This window comes from Hemitrygon akajei, chromosome 4 (genome assembly GCF_048418815.1).
Source record: "Hemitrygon akajei chromosome 4, sHemAka1.3, whole genome shotgun sequence".
Classification (NCBI taxonomy): domain Eukaryota; kingdom Metazoa; phylum Chordata; class Chondrichthyes; order Myliobatiformes; family Dasyatidae; genus Hemitrygon; species Hemitrygon akajei.
Window position 1 is genome coordinate 123,558,937 of NC_133127.1, and position 22,049 is coordinate 123,580,985.

The following is a 22,049-nucleotide window of genomic DNA, read 5'->3' on the forward strand; positions in this document are numbered from 1 at the left end:
TAGGGTGGTTAAGAAGGCAAATGACATGCTTGCCTTTATTAGACAAGAAATTGAGTTCAAAAGTCAGGAAATAATGTTGCATCTTTATAAAACTCTAGTTAGGCAGCATCTGGAGTATTGCATACAGTCCTGGACACCCTATGTAGGAAGGATGCCAAGGCTTTGGAGAGGGTGCAGAAGAGTTTTACCAGGAATCTGCCTGGATTGGAGGTCATGTGCTATCAAGAGAGACTGGACAAACTTGGGTTTTCTCTGGAGCGGCATAGGCTGAGGGGAGATCTGACAGAGTTTATAAAATAATGAAAGGTATAGATACAGTAGATAGGCAATGTCTTTTTCTCAGGGTTGAGACGTCTAATACGAGAAGGCATGCATTTAAGGTGAGGAGGGGGGAATTTCAAAGGAGATGTGGGGGGTCATTTTTTACACAGAGTGGTGGGTGACTGAAATGTGTAGCGGCAAATAGATTAGGAATTTTTAAGAGATATTTAGATAGGCACATGAATGTGAGGGAAATGGAAGGATATGGATATTGTTTTGGCAGAAGGGATTAGTTTAGTTTAGCCATTTGATTACTAATTCAATTGGTTAGACACAACACTGTGGGCTGAAGGGCCTGTTCCTGTGCTGTACTGTTCAATATCCTGTCATCAGGATCCTGCAATAAAGCACAAATTCTGTGTGCATCCTGCACCAGATAAAACTGGATAAACATGGCATTATGTAAATTATTCACATATTATCATACAGTTTCTGTTACTGGCCATTTTAATTCCACCCCATGAACACTAAACATTTCTATAGGCAAAAACAGACAGAAGCCTGATATTCTTCTCAGTAGACAAAAGATGATGTAACTCTGTTGTTTATATATATTAATATATATATATGTTAATTATACCGTATGATCAATGCATTCTGGTTAAACAGAAGCAAGACTTCATGCATCAGCCTTTGACGTTATGTACTGGAGTGGAGATGTTGTGAGCTGCAGTAGGAACTATCTGTACTAGAGCAAGGGTGCTCTGTACCTGGCTGGACATTACTTCCTGCAGCAGGAAGGCTACGTAGTGGAACAAAACTATTTACTAAAGCAGAGAGGCATGTCCAAGTATTCCAAAGCTTCCGAACACTTAAAGTTCAATTGACCTTTTCCAAAAAATTTAGTAAAAATTTTTTAAAAATTAAGAAGACAAAGCAATTAAGAACACATAAAATAAATTAAAACATTTAATTAATCTCATTTTTTTCACAAATTGTACATGATCCTTAAGTCCCTCACTGCTATCATTCTCCTTTCAGTTGAGTGGGCCTACTCTTCCTGCACCATGTTTAATAGGACTGCTATGTTTTTTTTTTGAAGAATTTTCCATAGTACGTACTGGAGAATTGCTCCAAATTTGCACCTTACCAGTAAACTCCAAAGAGAAGAGCAAACCACTATGGTTGGTAAAGATTACACAAATTGCAGCCAATACATTTGAACTCTAGCCAGCCAGTGGCATGGTGACATCAGCACTGGACTTTGAGCTGAATGGTCCCAAGTTCGAACCTGGCCAGCTCCGTGCACGCTTTCCATCCGTGTGAGGTTGAACGTCGAGGTAGCGATTCGGCCTCATGAAAAAAGGTCAAATGCTACGGAAACTGCAAAAAATACAGGTGTTACAATGTGCTACAAGGCATGATAAGGAACAACAAACAACATTTGAGTTGAATGTGGTATTTCAATAGGAGCAGGACAAAAAATCCATTGCAGTTTTAGACTGGATCAAACTGACTTTCATGTGATGAGGCAGGGAAATTGCACACAGCAAATCTACAATGGAAAAACTGCTCTAATGATATGCAAAAGAGAGGAAGTTGAATCCTGGTGACTGGGAGAGATTCATCAAACAGTGAAAAGTGATAAAAATAGAGCTTTGCAATGGATTGGGAATAAACACACAAAGGGTCAAGAAAAATACAGTCATAGAACATTAAAGCTCAGAAATAGGCCCTTTGGCACGTCTAGTCCATGACAAACTATTAATCTGTCTAGTCCTATTGACCAGCAGCCAGATCATGGGCCTCCATACTCCTTGCATCCATGCACCTCAACCACAGAGAAGACCTGCAGGTTCAGGAAATCCAAGCAACACACACAAAATGCTGGTTCAAGTCTGCACCTCATCCTTTTTTCCTCCAGTCCTGATAAAAGGTCTCGCCCTGAAGCATCGACTGTACTCTATTCCGTAGATGCTGCCTGGCCTGCTGAGTTCCTTTAGCACTTTGTGTGTGTTGCATCCATGACCCTATACAAATTTCTATCAAATGTTGAAATCGAACCCATATCCACTACTTCCACTGGTAGCTTGATCCACATTCTCACCAACACCTGAGTGAAGAACTTCTCCCTTATGTTCCCTCTAAACATTTCACCTTTCACCCTTAACACATGACCTCTCGTTCTGGTCTGATGGTCTCACCCAACCTCAGTGGAAAAACCCTGCTTGCATTTACCGATCTATACGTTGCATACTTTTGTATATCCTTATCCATTCTCCCCTGATTCTACCATGCTCTAGAGAATAAAGTCCTATGGCAACGCAGTGGTTAGTACAACACTATTACTGTTTAGAGCATCAGAGTTTAGAGTTCAATTCCAACGTCATCTATAAGGAGTCCATACATCCTCCCTGTAGAATGCATGGGTCTTCTCCAGGTGCTCCAGTTTCCTCCAACAGTCCAAAGACATTCCAGTTAGTAAGTTAATCGGTCTTTGTAAATTATCCCGTGGTTAGGCAAGGGTTAAATCGGGGGATTGCTGGGCAGTGCAACTCAAAAGGCCGGAAGGGCCTATTCTGCACTAGATAAATAAAATAAACCTATTCAACCTTTCCCTATAACTCAGGTCCTCAGGTCCTGGCAACATCCTTGTAAATTTTCTTTGCACGCTTTCAAATTGTTGCCATCTTTCCTATAGGTAGGTGACCGAAACTGCACACAATACTCCAAATTAGGTCTCACTAATGTCCTATACAACTTCCCACCTCCTGTACTCCATACTTTGATTTATAGATAGATAGATAGATAGATAGATAGATACTTTATTCATCCCCATGGGGAAATTCAACTTTTTTCCAATGTCCCATACACTTGTTGTAGCAAAACTAATTACATACAATACTTAACTCATTAAAAAAAATATGATATGCATCTAAATCACCATCTCAAAAAGCATTAATAATAGCTTTTAAAAAGTTCTTAAGTCCTGGCGGTAGAATTGTAAAGCCTAATGGCATTGGGGAGTATTGACCTCTTCATCCTGTCTGAGGAGCATTGCATCGATAGTAACCTGTCACTGAAACTGCTTCTCTGTCTCTGGATGGTGCTATGTAGAGGATGTTCAGAGTTATCCATAATTGACCGTAGCCTACTCAGCGCCCTTCGCTCAGCTACCGATGTTAAACTCTCCAGTACTTTGCCCACGACAGAGCCCACCTTCCTTACCAGCTTATTAAGACGTGAGGCGTCCCTCTTCTTAATGCTTCCTCCCCAACACGCCACCACAAAGAAGAGGGCGCTCTCCACAACTGACCTATAGAACATCTTCAGCATCTCACTACAGACATTGAATGACGCCAACCTTCTTAGGAAGTACATTCGACTCTGTGCCTTCCTGCACAAGGCATCTGTGTTGGCAGTCCAGTCAAGCTTCTCGTCTAACTGTACTCCCAGATACTTGTAGGTCTTAACCTGCTCCACACGTTCTCCATTAATGATCACTGGCTCCATATGGGACCTAGATCTCCTAAAGTCCACCACCATCTCCTTGGTCTTGGTGATATTGAGACGCAGGTAGTTTGAGTTGCACCATATCACAAAGTCCTGTATCAGTTTCCTATACTCCTCCTCCTGTCCATTCCTGACACACCCCACTATGGCCGTGTCATCAGCGAACTTCTGCACATGGCAGAATTTATGAATTTATGAATTTATGAAGGCCCACATACCTAAAGTTTCTTTATGACCCTATCTACAGAATCTGTGATGCCACTTTCAAGAAATTATGGATCGGTACTCCAAGATTGCTCTGCTCTACTGTTCACCGTGTAAGTCCTGCCCTAGTTAGTCCTCCTAAAGTGCAGCACCTCACACTTTTCTGCATTAAATTCTATCTGCTTTTCTTCAGCCCATTTTTCCAACTGGTCCAGACATCGCTGCAAGCTTTGATATACTTCCTTTCTGTCCATTGCACACCCAATCTTGGTGTCATCTGCAAATCTGACGATGCAGTTTTCCACATTATCACCTAGATCATTGAAATAGATGACAAACAACTACAGACCCAGCACCTATCTCAGTGGCACTCCACTATTCACAGGCCTCCAGTCATCTACCACCACTCTGCTTCTTACCCAAAGCCAGTGTCTAAAAGGTGCACCTTTAAAACAGATAATAATGATAGGGTAAATAAACAAATAAGGTGAGTTCTGTCACCAAGTGGTTTACAAAGAAAGGTTTTGACAAAACGTGTGAAAGCTATGCAAGTTCTTCTGAATCAGTGCCCATCCTTTAGATGGGAATTTTATTCTTATGCCTCCTCCAGTTGGAAGTAGGAAGCCAGGAACTTGTAGACTAGTTAGCCTGATAGCTATTATCAAGCAATGTGAGGAACTAAAATTAAGATGGCCAATTTACACTCATTAGAAAATGCCTGATCTCAGAAAAAAATACAAAGGCAAATTTAATGAGCATTTGGATAGGAGAACATCAAGAAGCGGTGGAGGTCAAACATACCTTGGGCTGGCCTGGTACAGAAAATAATCCAAAAGACTAATAAGATGTCTGGAGGGGAGATTGCTGCCCTGGTCTACTCTGTGTGAGCATGTTGAGGCATTGGAAGTGCGTAATGTCAGCAGTACCATGGGCCAAAGGTGGAAAGAGAATGGGAAACAGTGGTGGTGTTGTTCATGCTGCTGCCTCACAGCAAGTTTAATCCTACGCTTGTGTGCTGTCTATGTCGTATTACCACCTTCTCTCTGTGACCGCGTGGGTTTCCTCCAAATGTTTTGGTTTCCACCAAAATACCAAAGAGGTATTGGTAGGTTAAATAGCCACTGGAAATGATTCATTACTGCAGGTTAAAGGCTAAAAGAAACATTGGTGGATATGTGCGAGAGAAGATGTTGCTGGGAGCTGAGAAATAAGGGGAGGGAGAGAGAGAGAGAATGAAAATAATAAGATTAGTCCCCATGCTGGCATAGATCTAATGAGCTGAAAGGCTTCCTTCTGTTATTAATATAAGAATTAACATAACATTTAAAGAAACAGTCATAGCTGCCAACCTGACTGACATTTCCAGAATGTGATTAAAGTAGCAGACAGGTGAATGTCAAAGGACGTTATTTAAAAAGACTTTCTAAATGCACTTGATAAAATCTCCACAAAAGATTTGAAGCTTGTGAAACTGAAGGCATGTCTTGGATGTGAAGAAAATTGGCTGAGTGTGAGATCACTGAATATAAGGAAAATGGGCAGGTTCTCAGATTGACCAAGGTGCTGCAGTTATGACTATTCATGGCACTTTCAAACTGCGAGGATTTGAAAATTGCTGATGATTCCGAGTTAGACATCATCATAGGCATTATAGATAAACACTTTGAGTTGCCAAGAAAAATTAATAGGTTTAATGAATAGGCATGTGGGTTTCAAAAAGACTTCACTGAAGGCAAATATGAAGTGGACCATAAAATGGAATTCTTGTTTGGTCGCAAGTTTGAGGCAGTAGAGGTCAAGTATGTCTTAGGACTTTGTGCATACAGATTATTAAAGTGCTATGAAATGATACAGAAAATATTCCAAAAGGCGAATTAAAACCCTGTTTTATATCGAAACAGGTCGAAAGTACAAGAGGTAAAAGTTCACCAACAACTATTTAAAGCCCTCATTAAGCCATGCTGGAATATGTGAGCAGTTCTGATCATCACTCCTAAAGAAGGACAGACTGACCCTGGAAAGCAAAGTGAAATAACATATGCACTCCAGTGTTTAACCACAGTGACATTCTGTGGGCTATGTAAACATGAATGACCTTGAATGAAAAATCGTACAAAAAATAGTGGATATAACCCAGTTCATCACGGGTAAAGCCCTCCCGACTATTGAGCACATCTACATGAAGCATCGTCACAGGAAAGCAGCATCCACCATCTGGGACCCTCACCACACAGGACATGCTCTCTTCTTGCTGCTCCCATCGGGAAGAAAGTACAGCAGCTTCAGGACTCTCACCACCAGATTCAGGAATAGTTATTACCCGTCAACCACCAGTTTCTTCAACCAAAGGGGATAACTTTTCTCAAATTTACTTGCCCTATCATTGACATTTTCTCACAACCTATGGACTGTTTCAAGGACTCTTCATCTTATGTTCTTGTTATCTATCATTTATTTATTTATTATAATTATTTCCTTTGTTTTATTTTTGCACAGTTTGTTGTCTTTTGCACATTGGTTGAACACCCAAGTTCTTATGGTCTTTCACCGATTTTCAAATGGTTATTATTCTATTATGGATTTATGGAATATGACTATATATGGTGATACATACAGTATGTATTTTGATAATAAATTTACTTTGAACTATGAACAGCAAATACACAAACCAAGGGCATGAAATTGAGATGAAATGAAACTAGAATTTAGAAGGTTAAATAATGACTTGATTGAAATTTTTGAGCTGGTCAGGGGAACTGACAGGAGAGAGCAATTACAGCTGGTTATCAGTTTAGAACATTAGGGCTCATCTGAAAAAGATGAACTGAGTCTTTCAGGAGAAATCGGGTAGAAATTTGAAACTCCACTCTGCAAAGGGCAGTTGATGCATGACCAATTGTTAATTTTACATCTGATGTAGGTAGGTCGTTGTTAACCAAAGGTATTAAGGGACGGGGGAAAAATGTGTTCATGGAATTAAGTCAGAGATCAGTCATGATCTCAGGGAATGGTAATCAGACTTAAAGGGCTGAACAGCCTATTCCAATTTTGATGACAGTGTACTCCTTTGAATATTTCAACTATTTGATAATTTAAGTTATGAATGTATTTGAGGTATATATTATAACTGGAACTGAACTGTTAGGTGCTGCTGCATGAGAGTTCTATATTGGTGCCGGCATTGTTCTTAACAGAGCGGTCGGTGTCTCTAAGTGCAGGGACAGAGTTACTCTATACTGGAACCAAGCAGGAACTGCAACTCCCTGCTGGACGTTGTTAATGTGGAATGCTGCAGTCTGATTTATTGGTGGTGGAGCTGTGTAGCCTTGATTATAGTGAGGACCGGGCCTCCAGATGTGGTGTCGCCTGTTTACGGCTGCCTAGGAGAGAGGGAAGACGAAGTCAGTGCTGCCCTCCAGTGTTCATTCACCAGAAGGCAAAGCTGTATCGTGTTGAACTGCGGACTGCTGCAACATTCATGGACTCAGGGTCTTGGACTATATTTCTGTGTGTGTGAGACTCTATTTTACTTATATATGCTTGCTATCTTATATATGTTATATGTGCTTGTGCTTTACATCTTGGCCCTGGAGTAACACTGTATCATTTATCTGTATCCATGGGTTGAATGACAATTAAACTTGAGCCGGAACTGGAAAGTAGTGAAGTAGGGTGGCTTTATATTGTACTCCTGTTAAATATGCAAATCCCTGGTGTTTTACTCAATATTAAGGACTGAAAAAGAATGTCCTTCACCACGTCACTAACATTGTAAGTGAAATACAGTCAGAAGCTGTATTGAGAACAACAGCACCAGAGCCAAGTAAGTGGATTTTTGAATTGGTATTAAGTTTGCCATGGCACCAAATCAGGAATCACAAAAATGTAATAAAATTGTTTCAAGGAATTATTATTGTACTTCACATATTCTGAGGGATGTTAAACCCCAGCCCAGATCACAGTATAGCATTTGCAGTCAGAAATGGGTCAGTGCTGGAATGGTCTGGGACGGGGAGGTGGGAAATGCAACGGGAAGGCAGGAAACTAAAGAGGAGATAGAAGTGGGAATGCTTTAACAGCATCTGGACGAATGGTGTTTTGGTACTATCCAGTCAGCCTGCGCACTGAATACCGCTATCAGACTGGAGAATAGACAGGGAAACAGTTTCAACCAATCTGATGTGTGGCAAACATTTTAAACAGAACAAAATTCACAGAAAAAGCAGTGGGCAAAAATTCACAGAAAAAGCAGTGGGCAAACATAAAAAAGAACTATAATGAAGTAGTCCCAGTGGAGTCCATTGAACTAATTATGAAGGGTGTAAATAGCACCCTTTAGATTCACCTTCTGTCGTTAAGTAATTAATGGGTTAATGCATGTCAATACTGTCAAAATACAATGGAGAAATAGACAGGCAACAGGGGCTACCTAATCCAATTTCATTGTTGATTAGAAATAAACAATTCAAAATGGGTGTAAAATTACTCTTTGTGTGTATTTATGCAAAAAAGATATGTGCAAACAGATTTTGTCTAACCCAGCTTCTAGGAACAGGTCTTTATCTCCAAAACATAACATAGAAATAAAGAATAACGTTTTTATTTTTATTCTCATTTATCTTTTCTTCAACATAACAGATCTGATGTTACACTTGGCAATACTTCAACTAAAATTTTCAAATAGCTTTGGATAATTTGCTTGATGGTGAAAAGTTGCCCCTATTGGAATGAACAATCCTGGTAATTTCCTTTTCTATTAAAGTAATGTCACCAGATTGTCATTACAACTTATGATACATGTTATCTCCATTACATTTGTCCAACTATTCCACTGCAATTACATGAACTAACATGTCAAATTTTAGTTCTGTTGCCCAGTACCGATCATTGGCTTAAGTGCTGGCTGAGGTTGATCACTGTGAATTCAAGCTGCAGTTTAATGAAGTCCAGTCAAATTGATGCACACAAACTTTGTAAATATTTAATTATAGATTCTCAACTCCTTTATTTATAGAAAATTGCATTCCAGATAACACAACTGAGTTGTGAAAAGTCTTGAAATATTATCTCTACCACTTGGAAAAACCAGTGGTGTAGACAGTGAGAGAACCTAATAACCGATTACCTGCTAGAGCACTTTGAATTAGTGTGACACTGTGGAGTAGTAAGATCTGACTGCAAGCTTAATTGAATTGAATTGACTTTATTATTTATTTCCTTCAAATACATGAGGAGTAAAAATCTTTGTATTACATCTCCATTCAAATGTGCAATTATAGTAATTTATAATAAATATTATGTACAACAGTATAGTTAGTACTGCCTAGAAACACAGTTGCGTCAGCGTGAATTAATCAGTCTGATGGCCTGGTGGAAGAAGCTGTCCCAGAGCCTGTTGGTCCTGGCTTTTATGCTGTGGTACCATTTCCTGGATGATAGCCACTGGAACAGTCTGTGGTTGGGGTGACCTGGGTCTCCAATGATCCTTTGGGCCCTTTTTACACATCTGCCTTTGTAAATGTCCTGAATAGTGGGAAGTTCACACCTACAGATGTGCTGGGCTGTCGGCACCAATCTCTGCAGAATACTGCGATTGAGGGAAGTACAGTTCTCATACTAGGCAGTGATGCAGCCACTCAGTCATGCCCCTATAGAAAGTTCTTAGAATTTGGGGATCATGCCAAACTTCTTCAACCATCTGAGGTGAAAGAGGTGCTGTTGTGCCTTTTTCACCACACAGCTGGTACGTACAGACCATGTGAGGTCCTCAGTGATGTGGATGCCAAGGAACTTAAAGCTGTTCACCCTCTCAACCCCAGATCCATTGATGTCAATAGGGGTTAGCCTGTTTCCATTCCTCAACCAGCTCCTTTGTTTTTGTGACGTTGATTTCTTGACACCTCTGTGTCAGGGTGATGACTTCTCTGTAGGCTGCCTCATTATTATTTGAGATCAGGACAATCAGTGTAGTGTTGTCAGCAAATTTAGTGAGCAGATTGGAGCTGTGGATGACGACACAGTCATGGGTATACAGAGAGTAAAGGTGGGGGCTTAGTACACAGCTTAGGTATGTATGGCCTGTTGGCCTTGTTCGAAGTTTAAAAGATCAAAGTAGATTTTATTACCAAAGTACCTTTATGTTACCATATGCAACCCTGACATTCACTTTCCTGTGGGCATACTCAACAAATCTATAGAATAATAATTATACTAAAAGCAATGAAAGACCACTCAACTATCCATAGTATATATGCAGTCCTATCCATACATCTTAGACTCTGCTCTCCCCTCATCAAAAAACATTTAAAATAATTAAGCAACACACACAAAATGCTGGTGGAATGCAGCAGGCCAGGCAACATCTATAGAAAAAAGTACAGTCGACGTTTCGGGCCAAGACCTTCGTCAGGACTAACTGAAAGAAGAGATAGTGAGAGATTTGAAAGTAGTGGGGGGAGGGGGAAATGCAAAATGATAGGAGAAGACAGGAGGAGGAGGGATTAAGCTAAGAGCTGGAAAGGTGATTGGCAAAAGGGATACACAGTTGGAGAAAGGAAAGGATCATGGGACGGGAGGCCTAGGGAGAAAGAAAGGTCGAGGAGAGCACCAGAGGGAGATGGAGAGCAGGCAAGGAGTGATTGTGAGAGGACAGAGAGAGAAAAACGAGAGAGAGAGAACAGGAAGAAAGGGGGAAATAAATAAATAATAAATCAATTAAATAGATAGATAGACAGATAGATAGATATAAATTTACAGAAGAATTTCATGACAGACCAAATCTCCTTATGCTCTGAATGATGTAGAGTCACTGGCTTTCCTGCTACATCATTGCATCAATGTGCGACAGGCAGAGGCCAGATACTTTGAGATATTATTACCCAAGAACGTAGAGTTGTTCATCCTTTCCACTGCTGACCCATCAATGAGGATTGGTGTCTATTCTCCTGATTTTCCCTTCCTGAAGTCCAAAGTCAATTCCTTGGTCTTGCTGACATTGAGTGAAAGGTTATTATTGGCAATGTCATACTCCTAATAAGCCTTACAAGCAAAAATAATTAATTTGTTGCTCTGAAATATAAAATGATATCTTCTACTTTCTTAGATGGACATGAAAGAATACGCCAAAAATTTGAAGACAAAGAGGTGCCTCCACCAGGATCTTGAGCTAATAGTCATTCCTAAGGCAATATCAATAAAAAAAAGTATTATTTCATTTCTGTTTGCAGAACTTACTGTGTGCAGATTGGCTGTCATGTTAGCTTACTGCAATAACAACAATATTTCAAACATACTCCTTTGGTAGTAAGGAGTTTTTGAATATCCTGAGGCCATGAAAGATGCTGTAGGAATGGAAATCTGTCCTTTTGTCTTCGAGAGGTAAGAAATTGGAATTCCATTCAGCATCTACTTCAGTATAGATAGCAGCTGATAACAAATTTTATTCATAGTTGTTTGTGACCCTTGGTTATTGCTGCATGGACTCCAGAGAATTCTTGTAACAATAACAGCTGTGAGTGTAATTTTGCTGAATTGCTCAGCCCAGTGAGATTACTGCAATCACTGAGTTCATGGCCATTAAAGGGGAATTCAGCCTTAATTAATTTGTGGCCACTCAACATCTGTCTGTTTTTATATACATTTTAATTAGGTGTATCTCATCAAAGCTGTAACTGACAGAAAAAAAATTGCAAACTGATTTTTTTCTTCAATTTGCTTCTTGCCCAGATTTTGATGTAATTGAGTCAAACTTCTTTCCCTTGCAGTTCTGGTCAGCTCTACATATCAGAAATGGTTGAACTGGGAAATTCTTTGCAAGCCTGTAGTTACAACCATATCTGTAGCCAAAATCAATGCACTTAATTCTTACTTAATATGTGCCCATCTTTAATTAATACCTTGTATCCAGGAAGCACTGAGGGAAATTCAACTGAAGTCATTCTCCTGCACCTTCCGGCAGTTGTTTCAAGTCATTATCAATGACAACGAATGACTCGCCTTCATAATCACTTTGCAGGGATTGCCATTTTGTATGTGGGAAATGGAAGAATGAAAAAGGCAAGACTTTAAAAAGGAGACATGGAGACTTTAAAACATTTGAAAAATATCAGGACAAGCATTTAAGTCACCAAGGTGAGGAAGGCTATGGACCAATTGGCACATTGAATCAGAATCAGATTTAATATCCAGCATATGTTGTGAAATTTGTTGTCTTCGCAGCAGCAGCACATTGCAATACAGAGTAATAGAGAAAAATGTGAATTACATTAAGAATTTATATATTAAATAGTTAAATTAAATAAGTAGTGCAAAAAATAAAAATTTGAAAAAAGTAATGAGGTAGTGTTCATGGATTCAATATGCATTCAGAAACAGATGTCAGAGGGGAAGAAGCTGTTCCTGAATCTTTGAATGTGTGCCTCCTTCCTGATGCTAACAATGAGCACAGGGCATGTCCTGGGTCATGGGGGTCCTTACTGATTGAGGTGTCCTGGATACTGCCGAAGCTAGTGTCCATGATGGAAATGATTGAGTTTTCAAGTCTCTGCAGCTTATTTCGATCCTGTGCAATAGCATCCCCCCTCCATACCAGACAGTGTTGCAACCAGCTAGAATTCTCTCCACCGTATATCTGTAGAAATTTGCGAGTGTCTTTGTTGACATATCAAATCTCCTCAAACTCCTAATGAAATATAGCAGCTGTTGTATCTTCCTTGTAGTTGCATGAAAATGATAAGTTCAGAGGGATATATCCCGTAACTGGACAAATGGGACCTGCCAACATTGGTCCAAAGAGCCTGTTTCTGTACTGTATGATTCTATGATTGCAAATGTTGGTAAATAGAAATTGTATGGATGGCCATTTGATGTTTGGCATGGATATGGTAGACTGATGGGCTTGCTTCTGCGCTCTGTGACTCTGTTGTGGGGAAACAGATTGACCAGATTCGGTAAATGGGAAGAAGACACTGATTGCGAGAAAACATGCTAACTATTTATTTAGCAGACAAACAGTGAAGCACTCAACCAAGTATCTGAGTCAAACAACGACTCATCTAAGCCAACCTAAGTTGCAACTACAACACTAAACGTTCGGTAAAACTTCAAACTCACCAGGTATTTTGCTAAGTCCCTTCAAGTTACACAATTACAAAACTAGGCACTCAACAAACAGGTTTCTTACCTAAGTATGCAGTGGACCCCCACTCCCTAACTGCATCAGACTTTCCCAATAGCGCTTCAGTACAGGTCATGACCTGATCTGAAGTGAACTCCTAATCTCTCACACATGCTCTTCTTATACCCCTGAGATGCCCAGCACCAGAAGCTGATGCCCCAGCATGAAAATCAACCAGAAGGAAAAAGCTGCTACATCCTTCGAATGGGCCAATCTACAAGTGGCACTCTGGAAGCGGTTTTCAACAGGAAAGTAGGTTAACCCCTCACGTTACAGACTCCAACACTGAAAAAAATTGGAAAACAATAGTGTTTTGTCAAACAAAAACACAATACTTGTTTTGAAAGGTCTCAAAAACTTTTCATTTGTCACCCGACATCAGTTTAACTAATGCCCTAGTGGATCAGTTCTAAAGGAAGACAGGATTCATTCAGAAAGTTTGCTGTTAGGCATTAATCCTTATTTCACCACTCAAAGTTAATCCAGTTCAGAATTACAATGATGTAGGAGCCATCTTTTATTAGTGCCTTTCAAACTTGGAATTACCTTTGAGAAAGGGAGATCCCAATAACTGTAAATACAAGATCACTTGAAACTACACAAATGCAACTCAGTCCAATCGGGTTCACAGTCAGCATTTACACTGTTTGTCTCAACTCTCCCAGGAGGACTATTCCTCGCAAACTTCTAAATTTAAGCCCTTCAGCCGCAGTGCTGTTACTGTTAATTATACAAACCCTGACAGGTGTGAAGAAGCAATTTGCAAGTCAGACAAACCAATTACGAAAACAGGAAAATCAGCAAGAAATATAATTAGACATCCCACCAGAAGGCAGAGATGGATAAGCTATATCTGCAGTTTAACTCAGAGTAGGGAGGAGGCCTTTATCATTGCTGATCATCAAGCATGCAATGAAAGAAAACAATTCAGATGTTAACATGTTGGGTCAGGTGAAAAGCTGGTGGTTATGGATGGGCTATTGTTAAATATCTCAGAATGTAAGACACAGGAGTAGAATTAGACCATTTGGCCCATCGAGTCTGCTCCACCATTCCATCATGGCTGATTTATTATCCCTCTCAATCCCATTTTCCAGCCTCCTCCCTGTAACATTTGACTCTAACTAATCAGGAAACTATTAACCTTCATTTTAAATATATTCAACAACTTGACCTCCACAGCCATCTGTGGCAATGAATTCCACAGATTCACTAGCCTCTGGTAAAGAAATTCCTCATCTCTGTTCTAATGGACAGCCCTCTATTCTGAAGCTGTGCTCTCTGGTCCTAGACTCTCCCTCTATAGAAAACATCCTCCCCACATTCACTCTATCCAGAACTTCCAATATTTGACAGGTGTTAATGAGATTGCCCTTTCATTCTTCTAAACTCCAGCACGTACAGAGCCGGAGCCATCAACCGCTCCTCATATGTTAATTCTTTCATTCTCAGAATCATTCTTTTAACCCCCTCTGGACCCTCTCCTATGCTAATAAGTATTTTCTTAGATAAAGGACCCAAAACTGTTTACAATACTCCAAGGACTCCCAAGTCCCTTTGCACATTTGATTTTAGAATTTTCACCCATTTAGGAAGTAGACTACATTTTTATATCTTCTACCAAACTGCATAATCACACACTTCCCAACACTGTATTCCATCTGCCACTTCTTTGCCCATTCTCCTAATCTGTCTATGTCCTTCTGTAGACTCCCTACTTCCTCAACACTACCTCCCCTCCACCTATCTTCATATTGTCAGCAGACTTAGCCACAAAGCCATTAATTCTGTCATCTAAATCACTGACATATATATTATGAAAAGTAGCAGTTCCAACACTGACCCTTGTTGAACCTCGTTAGTCACCAGCAGCTAACCAGAATAGGTCCCCTTTGTTCTCAGTCTTTGCCTCCTGCCAATCAACCAATCATTTATTCGTATTAGTATCTTTCCTGTAATAACATGGGCTATTTTCTTGTTAAGCAGCTTCATGTGCAGCACCTTCTCAAAGGCCTTCTGAAAATCCAGGTAAATACACTCAATGACTCTCTTTTGTCTATTTACCTGTTATTTTCTCAAGAAATTCCAACAGATTTGCAAGCAAGATTTGCCTTTAAGGCAACCATGCTGACTTTGGTCTATTATATCATATGCCTCCAACTATCTCAAAACCGCATCCGTAATATTTTCCAACATTTTCACAACCACTGATGTCAGGCTAAGTGGTCCATAATTTGCTTTCTTTTGCCTCCCACCCCTTTTCAACAGTGGAGTGACATTTGCAATTTTCCAGTCCTCCAGAACCATTCCAGAATCTAGTGATTCTTGAAAGATCATTACTAATGCCTCCAGAATCTCTTCAGCTACATCTTTCAGAATCCCTCTGGGTGTACTCCATCTGATCCAAGTAAGTTAGCTACCTACAGACCTTTCAGCTCCCCAAGCATCTACTCCTTAGTAATAGCAACTACACTCAATTCTGCCATCTGATGGTCAAATTTCTGGCATACTGCTAATGTCTTCCACAGTGAAGACTGACACAAAATTATTATGATCACTATCTCCTAAGGGTTCCTTTACCTTAGACTCACTAATCCAAAATTGCCTTTCCCCTAGTGGGCTCAATCACAAGCCACCTTCTAGAAATTCCATCTCTTGGGATCCAGCACCAAGTTGATATTCCCAATCTGCCTGCATGCTGAAATCCTCCCAGGATTATCGTAACAATGCCCTTTTTACATGCTTTTTCTATCTTCTGTTGTCATTTGTATCTCACATTGTGGCTACTATTTGGAGGCCTGCATATAACTTCCATCTGGGTCTTTTTATCCTCGCAGTTCCTTAACTCTATGCACAAGGATTCTACATCTTCTGATCCTATGTCACCTCTTTTTAAGCATTTGATTTCAATTTTTACCAACAATGCCACAACACCCCCTTTGTCTACCACTGTCCTTTCAATACTATATGTATCCTTAGACGTTAAGCTCCCAACTATGATCTTTCACCCATTATTCAGTGATGCCTACAATGTTCCACCTGCCAAACTCTAATTGCGCTACAAGATCATCTGCCTTATTCTGTACACTGTATGCATTCAAATAAACCACCCTCGGTCCTGTATTCATCTCCCATTTAAATTTTGCCTCCATGTTACACTTCAAGTCATACCACTGACCTGCAATTTTGCCCTATCATCAGCCTGTGCTTTGCTCCCAGTCTCACTATACCCTGCATTTACTTGTGTACCAATTGCCCCAGCGTCAACTCTATCATTCCAGTTCCCATCCCCGTACCAAATTAGTTTGAACCCTCCCCAAAAGCTCTAGCAAATGTGCCCACAAGGATAGTGGCCTCCTTCCAGTTCGGGTGTAACTTGGCCTTTTTTGCACAGATCATAATTTCCAAAGAAGAGATCCCAATGATCCAGAAATCTGCCAAATCATCCTATTCTTGCCCTCACTGGTGCATAACACAGGCAGCAATCCAAAGAATACTACCCTGGAAGTCCTGCTTTTCAGCTTTCTACCTCAATTCCTATGATCTTTCTTCAGGACCTCCTCCCTTTTCCTGTCTATGTTGTTAGTACCAATATGTACCCCAATTTCTGGCTGCTCACCCTTCCCCCTTTAGAATATCCCTACTAACCTAGGAGTTGTTTTTTTTTTGGTCAAAGGAGACTTTGAAAGCGGCAGTACATTTGAGCATGGATGCAAGCTCCAAACTCTATCATCTACGTAGATGCTCTTTGTTTCCTATCATAATGGATAAAGCTGGGGAACATTAGCTAAAATTTCAGGAATGCAACAGAATTAAGCAACTCTTGGGCATAAAAATCACAGGAAACCTTTTACTTAGGGGCTGGGGCATTCTCTTTGGTATCCAATTCAAAAATTACCCCTCAGTTATTTTCCTAATATCAGATTATTTTACTATTCACATCATTCCTGTTTGTGGGAGTTTACGGTGCCCAATCTGGCAGCTTGGTTTTCACACAGCAGAAAAAGAGAGCTTAATTGAGTGGAAAGTGGTTTCAGATGTCCTGTGGTGGTGAAAGTTGATGTGTGAATAAAATACCTTTTTTTACATGTGCATGACTGATAGTTTGCACATTCAAAACCCTGGATTTTTTATGATTCCCTGTCACTGCCTTTCTGCCTTTTAGAGCTGTGGGGTTACCAAGGATGGTCAGACTGAGCTGAGGGTGAGGCTTGGTATTACCAGTTATACTGAGAGTTAAAGTCAGTGAGGCAAGAACATTGATGCAGGCTGGTCCAATGCTCAGGGCATTTGCAGTGCTGGGTACAGGTGTTGGTACCTCAGAGACAGATGGCCCCCATGGACTCTAATCAGCAAACACAGCCAGAGGTGAACTGCAGTGAAGACAATGGGCAATTTTCTGGTGTCTTAGTACAATATTGCAAGAGAAATATTTTTGTTCAGGTACTGGCAAGGATTAGCTCGTGGAAGGCAATGGTACAGCTGTGGGGTCAGTTTGCCTGTTCCCGCTGCTTCTACAAGAATTAAAGGGATGCCAAATAATAGTCTGGATAAAAATGCAAAGCCAGTGAAAATAGAATTAAAAATGTTCAATATTCAAAGCCTTCAAAATATATGGTGAAGTAATTGCCAATGTGATATCGGAACAGGAACAGGCAAAGCTTTTATTCTATATATTCTGTAAATCAGGTCATGCCTGCTAGTCTTTATGGGTCAACGCATGGCTTGCAAATTGCAACCATAAAATCACTTCATAAATCTTCTCAGCCTCTTGATCGTGCAGCCCTGTCTCAAAAACCAGGGATGCGCAGATAGATGCTTCCAAGTGGAGAGCAGCAAGGACTCCAAATGAATTGTTACTGAAAATCTAAAGGAATTGCTGATGCTGGAATCCTGAAAGGAAACTAGAATCTTCTGGAATTACTCAGCTGGTCAGAATGCATCTGTGGTGAGAGAAAAACTGAATTAACATTTCAGGCCCTACATCAGAAATGGGTTAAATGAAAAATAAATCAGTTTTCAGCCACAGAGGAGAACATGGAGGGGTTTAGAACAAAGGGACCATCTCTGATAGGGAGAGTTAATACCCTGCTTCTGTTACTGTGTTCTTAAGATACTGAGATACACAGAGTAGTAGCAGAGAGCACATGTTCTGTAGGATGCTCTGGAGCATGGCAACAACACAGTATTAAGAGCTCCCTGTTACATCTATGCTAAACCTTTAAATCATTTCTGGTTGATAAACTTGCAACATTGTTCCAACCCACCTCTACTGCACTAATATTCAAATCCATATTTGTCACTCACAGCTTCTTTTACAATACAACCTTCTTCTGTTAATCATTATCTTTTCTTTACAAACCCAATGAAAACCAGTCATAGAAACATAGAAAACCTACAGCACAATACAGGCCCTACGACCCACAAAGTTGTGCCAAACATGTCCCTGCTTTAGAAATTACTAAGCTTACCCATAGCCCTCTATTTTACTAAGCTCCATGTACCTATCCAAAAGTCTCTTAAAAGACCCTATCGTTTCAGCCTCCACCACCGTTACCGGCAGCCCATTCCATGCACTCACCACTCCCTGCGTAAAAAACTTACCCCTGACATCTCCTCTGTACCTGCTTCCAAGCACCTTAAAACTGTGTCCTCTCATGCTAGAAATTCCAGTCCTAGGAATGAGCTTCTAGCTATCCACGCGATCAATGTCTTTCATCATCTTATACACCTCCATCAGGTCACCTGTCATCCTCCGTCGCTCCAAGGAGAAAAGGCTGAGTTCACTCAACCTGTTTTCATAAGGTATGCTCCCCAATCGAGGCAACATCCTTGTAAATTTCCTCTGCACCCTTTCTATGGCTTCCACATCCTTCCTGTTGCCACTCAGCATGACTCTCTCTGGTTGAGCAGCTATACAATACCAAGCACCTTCACAAAACCAAGGTCCAGAGGGAGATCTCAGAGTAGCTGAGATCACTGATTAATTTTTCTGATCACATCTTCTGGCCTTTAACCACACTGACAAAGTGCAGTAAGCTGAAGAATATCCTGACACTGCCCCACCCCAAAGCTAAACAAATTTCAAATCAGGGTTCTAATTATTATATGGAACCCAATATAAGAAAGTTAATTCGGAGTCTCACTCGCAACAGCAAGACTCTTGAGAAACGTGCTGTTTACTGTGGTAAAATGGCAGCAGTCATTGTTTGGTGGTGTCAATTCTGTATATTTCTGAGTTTTACACTTCTGTCTGAACCCCTCCAACCCATTGCAGGGAAGGAATTTAAATGAATATTGCAATATGCTTAGTGGAGAATGTGCTTCCAGGTGTTCCACCCAGTTAGGTTTGAAGCCTTTCTGGTTACCTAAATTATTTCTCTACAGTACTTGTTCCTAATACAATCATTTATTTGAAATTCCTTCCTCCATAAACTCATCAGGGTGGAATTTAACACCGTGTGATAGAGTAAAATGGATGATAGAGGAATTCGTTGAAAGTTAAATAAGGAGAGACGTATAATGCCAATAGCAGTCATTTTTATATCTCCACCTGTCCCCATCATGAATTTTACACTCACACAGAAGCAAATAACTGTCTTTTCACTGTACATTCTCTGTTTTGATTCTTGCTGCTCTCGGTGTTGAAGGTTAAATATGGCAAGAAAGAAACTCCATGCACATGACAAAGCTCAGGGGTAGATAATGTAGTGCTAATGCTACTGCATACTGAGCGTTGGTATTGCACAAACTGTTTTTTTAGCTCAGAGGTTTGCTTAGCACCTGTCATGTTTGGTGTAGTCCAGATGTTCCAATGGCTCAGAGAACCTGTTCAAGCATCTGTTGTGCATCAAGGTCATGATGTGTCAGAACAACCTGCAAATGAAGAATAATTCCATCATTTTCTTTAAGAACAGAAGTATTGTTTCATATGCTAGGCTCCATTTGATTATGAGATTTACAATGTTAGGTCCATGCTCAATTTCAGAATTGAATTTTTATAGGGATTCTTTTTTCCTTGATTTGATTTTCATTGACTGTTTTCATAATTCCTTCACTTTGTGATAACGTTGATTTTTTTTTTGCACATGTCTATCAAAGGATCTGGTGAACAGGTGACTAGCAACTTGACCAACCATATGCTATTTGAATTGAGGACTGAGGGGAACTGAAGCCCAGACGAAGGTCTTAGGGTTACACTTTTCACAGTGTTTCTTCCTTTTCACAACTGAACGAAATCTTCCCTTTATGAAGTGCCCTGTTCCAGATTCCCAGTGTCTCCAATGGACAGGAGGATAGAGATCTTAACAGAGGCAGAGAGCTCTCTGGTCATCATCCCCACCACCTGCAGGAGAAACATTAGAAAAGTGGGATTCGGGAGCACAGCTTGTAGGACATCTGTGCAATACTGGAAGGGCTGAATGATCTTTCAACAATTTAGAAAACTGCCCTCTTAATCACTGTTTATTCCCTACAATCTCTAGCCTTGTTATTCAGCAAATTTGTATTTCAGTTTGCACTGCAATATTCATTCTTCTTTGGTCCCACTCATTCAAGCATCCTCTTCTCCTTCCATTGTCACATGCCTCATTTTCCCCACACCTCATAGCCGAAACACTGCAGGTGAGTTCTTCCATCTTACTGGGTATGTCATGACACTCATACTCTATCCACTTACTGGATAAAAGCTATATGCAGATTCACACCAGGAGATGTCAAACTCATCCACATACCCTTTACTCCCTTCAAAGTACTTATCCTGTCCTCACAAACAGCAAGGGAGTCATATTATAATGATTGCTTATACTCAAGGAGAAAGCACGCAGCCTGCCACATCGTATCCTTCTCACTGCTTTCCCACCCAACGTCGTCTGTAGCAAAAGCTCCTGAAAAGAAACAGGAACTTTTGGAAGCTGAGGAGATGGAATATCAGGGATGGTTTCTACAAAGGTCACCAGACCTTACCTTAATACTGAGTTAAGCAGTTGTGATATGTGGCCTGTGTGAATCTGCAACAGCAGAATCAAATGTTGTACAGTGGAAGTTTATGATTCATGAATCTCTGTATTGAATGGTTAAATGCTAATACTGCCCCTGAAATGCTGGCTCTGCAGCCTCTGCTGTCAGAAGATAAAGCTTCAGTTTCTGCTGCTGACCAGGTATTGGAGTCAGAGCTAGCTGCACTTCTGTAACATACATTGTTCCACATAGATCTCTTCTTTCTTCCTATGGCATGAAATGGCTTTCACCTGGTTGTCCACGAGTCAATGGTCCCCTGACATTCCAAGTGGAGAAATAAGGTACAGGGTAGATGGGTGTAACATGCTTGCTGTTTTGGTACTCATGTCCACAGTGGATCTTTGAATTGTGCAGCTCTTCCATTTGTAGAGCAGTTAGCTTCATCTTCGTGGTCCATGCGGATAGTGTTATGGACTGTCCACTTGATCCACTGCGAGGGAAATATCCTGCAGATCCACATATCTGGATGGTGGGAATGCATCAAGGGCTCTGATTCCACTGTTTCACAGAGTGGCCAATGTGACTTCTGATGCTTTTCTCAAGTCTTTGTTAATGCAGAGATTAGTATTGTTAGCAACTTTTCCCCTGACTTTGGAATCACGCCAGTTGCCAAGAAGACATGGTGAGCCAGTGACATTAGCACTGAATCTGATTCTTATCTGATTCTGAACATCACATTAACATATTTGGCCTTCTAAGCTTCATGCACAATTTAATGATATATTTTACCTATGTGTCATTTCTGTGTGATACACCCACATTCCCTGATTTCCTTAATATATAAAAATCCCATAACCACTGCCTTGAATATACTCAGTTACTGTGCTCCATAACCTTCTCAGTTAATGAGTTCCTACAGGGGAAGACATTTCTTCTT